Source organism: Muscardinus avellanarius, assembly GCF_963383645.1.
Source record: "Muscardinus avellanarius genome assembly, chromosome: 10".
Classification (NCBI taxonomy): Eukaryota; Metazoa; Chordata; class Mammalia; order Rodentia; family Gliridae; genus Muscardinus; species Muscardinus avellanarius.
The window spans coordinates 80758068-80762212 of record NC_137796.1 but is presented as its reverse complement, the minus strand read 5'-3'; positions in this window follow the sequence as shown (position 1 = coordinate 80762212).

Sequence of the window (4145 nt, the reverse complement as noted above, 5' to 3'; positions counted from 1 at the left end):
TCTGATGAAGAAAAGGGTTCGTTAAAGAAACAAATGGCCTGTGTGTCAATTCATTCAGCCTCGAAAAAATCTCGTTTGCCTAAATTAGATCCGGACTTTCCTATGCCCTCAGGTTTACAAGATCCTCCTCCTGGGCCACCGCCATCCTTACCATCCTCCACTCAGGGATCTCATAATTCCTTTTGCCCTCAAGTTTGGTCACGTGTTAGAACTGAGCTCCCGTTGGCCTTTCCTATTTTTCAAGATACACAGGGTGCTTGTTTTTATGAACCCCTTGATTTTAAGGTCATTAAGGCATTAGCAGAATCAGTTCGCATGTATGGGGTCACAGCTTCCTTTACATTAGCCCAAGTGGAAGCTCTGGTTAGAAACTGCATGACGCCAGGGGACTGGAATGGATTAACACGAGCATGCCTCACCCCTGGACAATTTTTGGAATGGAAGGCCTTTAACATAGAATATGCCTCTGATCAGGCTGCTGCTAATGCTCTTGCTGGAAATCCTCAATGGGATCGAGATATGATTTTAGGACAAGGGCTACATGCCCAAAACCAAACCCGACTTCCTTTGGAAGTTTATAATCAAATAAATTTTTTGTGCTATTAGAGCATGGAAATCCCTTAGGAGCTCAGGGGAATCTGCTGGTAATCTAACCAAAATTAAGAACAAGTTGAGGTATTATGGCAGCTTGCACAGCTTGGATGTGAATGGAGATATCCTGGTCTCTGTGTTACCAGCGTTCAATATGAAAATTTTACAAAAGCCGCTAACCTGTCTCGGGAGTTGTCAATTTATCTTTTAGGCAACTGGACGGGAGAATTTGAAACCCAACTAGAGAGATTACGCACTGCCGTGGTCACCGTCAACTCGACTCGTGTGGACATCAGTTTGGCTGAAGGACTGTCATCTTGGATAACTCATGCCATGAATCATCTAAAGAAATGGGCTGGATTGGGGGCCTTGATGGGATTATTGGTTGTGGCTGTGTTGTTTTGTGTCTGGTGCATTGCTCGTCTTCGCCAAAGTTCTAATCATAATACAGCCATGTTTATACAGGCCTGTGTGGCTATCGAGGCAGGACAATCACCCCAAGCCTGGCTCGTGGCAGCTAAGGCATAGTGGCTCAGGTTGCAAGGCAAAGCACTGCAGCTGAGGGCACAAGTTTGGTCCTCAGGAAGAGTACGCTTGACTGCACACGGGTTAGGCACCCAAGTACCCGTCCCTAGAAAAAGGTGCCAGTGATTAATAGGGGTCAAACCTCTGCTCTTACCTGTTGCCTATAAAAACAAAAAGGGGGAATTGTGGTGAGCCGCCATTGAAAGATGGCGCCGGCTTCCTGCCTCTGAGCTTGATTAGGCACATGGCTGTGCAGGAAGCAACTCCATATTTGGAGGCTAGGGTTGCGTAACACATGACGTGGTGGTAACCTGACGAGCGTGAGCCAGTGAGTGAGTGAGATGTGGCAAGAAGTGATTGGGGGAGTTAATGTTTATAATGCCCTGCGCGAGGCAGATCTTCGCCATTCCGCCATTACGAGTATCCTGAATAAACGGCTTGCAAGAAGAGCTTCGTGTCGTGTCTTAATCGCTGGTCGAGGGACGCGACATGAGGGTATAGCTCAGAGGTAGAGCCCCCCTGGGTTCCATTCCCAGTATGACACACAAAAAAAGTGAAGAAGGGAGTCCATGGTGGCATGTGTCACCATGCCCAGTAGCTGAGGCTGGCTTTGAGTCTGTGCGATCCTCCTGTCTCAGCCTCCCAAGCGCGGGGATTACAAGCGTGCGCCACCACGCCCGGCTTTTTTTTTTTTTTTTTTTTACATGCCCAGCTAGCTTAACAGTTCTTAAATGTACAGTTCAATTGTATTAAATATTTTCACACTGTTGAGCAGCCAATATCCCAAACTCTATCATTTTGTGTCTTTGTCCATTAGGGCTGCTATAACACAGTACCATGAACTGGATAGCTTGTAAAGAACAGCAATTATGCCTCGCAATTCTGGAAATCTAGGAAGTCCAAGATCAACTAACATTTCTCCAGATCAGTAAGAACTGTCAGCCGGGCAGGTGGCACATGTTTGTAATGCCAGTACTTGGGAGGCTGGGACAGGAGGATGGCAGTCCACAGCCAGCCTTAGCAACCTTCATAAGGCCCTCTGCAACTTAGTGAGATCCTGTTTCAAAATAAAAAATTACAGTCGGGCGTGATGATGCACACTTGTCATCCCAGCATTTGGGAGGCTGAAACCGGAGGATCGTGTTTCGTGGACAGCCTCAGCTATTTAGTGAGGTCCTCTGCAACTCAGTGAGACCCTGTTTCAAAAATAAAGAATAAATAGGGCTGGGAGTGCAGCTCGGAGGTAGAATGCCCCTGGGTTCCATTCCCACTACCACAAAAAATTGATTAATTAATTAAAATAAATAAATAAATAAATAAAATAGAGCTGGGTGTGGTGGCACACAGCTGGTTTATTCTTTATTTTGAAACAAAGTCTCACTAAGTACATGAGGCTGGCTGAGAACCTGTGATCCTCCTGTCTTTTTCTTTTCTTTTTTTTTTTTTTTTTTTTTTTGCGGGTCTGGGGATGGAACCTAGGGGCATTTGACCTCTGAGCTATACCCCCTGCCCTATTTTTTATTCTTTATTTTGAAACCAGGTCTCACTGAGTTGCAGAGGGCCTCACTAATAGCTGAGGCTGTCCGTGAACTGCGATCCTCTGGTATCTGCCTCCCAAATGCTGGGATTACAAGCATACGGCACCACGCCCAGTCTCCTGTCTTGATAAATGATTTTATTAATGATTTGTGTTTTTTTTTTAATTTTGAAACAAGGTCTTACTAAATTGCCGAGGCTGACCTGGAACCTGTGAACCTCCTTTTTCAGCCTCCTAAATACTGGGATTACTGGTGTATACTACCAAGCACAGCTTCAAAACTTTTTTCAAAAAGGTTGTAAACCTGGTGTGGTGGCACATGCCTGTAATCCCAGTAAGTGGCAGGCTGAAACAGGAAGATCTCAGGCTTAAGGACAGCCTTGACAACTTAATGAGGACCTCAGCAACTTAGTGAGACCATGTTTCCAAATAAGGAATAAAATTGGGGCTAGGTGTGGTGGAGCACATTTGTAATCCAGTACTTGGGAGGCTGAGACAGGAGGACTACGGGTTCAAGGACAATCTCAGCAAGTAATAAGATTCTCATCAACCTAGAGAGACTGTTTCAAAGTAAAACTAAACATAGGGCTTGAAGCTGGGCATGGTGGTGCACACTTGTAATCCCAGTATTCTGGAGGCTAAGACCAGAGGATCATGGTTCACGGACAGCCTCGGCTATTTATGAGGCACTCTGCAAGTTAGTGAGACCCTGTTTCAAAATAAAGAATAATTTAAAAAATAGGGCAGGGGGTGTAGCTCAGAGGTCGAATGCCCATGGTTTCCATCCCTAGACCCACAAAAGAAGAAAAAAAATAGGGCTTGGGGTGTAGTTAGAGTTAGAATGCCCCTGGGTTGAATCCCTAGTACCACTAAATAAATAAATAAAAATAGGACTGGGTCTGTAGCTCAGGGATAGAAGGCTTTGGGGTTCAATCCTCAATATCAGAAAAAAGATTTGGAGGTTTGCTCACAGGTAGATTTCCCTTATGTTTAACCTCCAATAACACCACCACTTTGTCCCCCTCACACAAAAAAATAGTTTAAGAAATGCTTGGAGCCGGGCATGGTGGCACACGCTTGTAGTCCCAGCATTCGGGAGGCTGAGACCGGAGGATCGCGGTTCACGGACAGCCTCAGCTACTTAGTGAGGCCCTCTGCAACTCAGTGAGACCCGGTTTCAAAATAAAAAATAGGGAAGAGGGGTGTAGCTTGGAGGTCAAATGCCCCTGGGTTCCATCCCCAGACCTGCCAAAAAAAAAAAAAAAGAAAAGAAATTCTTGGGGGAAGCCCGGCATGGTGGCACATGCTTTTAATCCCAGTACTTGATGATGGGGAATGTGCTGGTATTGGGAAATTGTTTTGGTATTAATTTCAAAACGTAAAAAGTAGTCAGTGCATGGGTGCTGCACAGACACTCAGGCAGGGAGGGGTAGACAGCTGTTACTGAAAGGGCAAAGTTTGACCACACCAGGGACCACCTTGTAACCAAGAG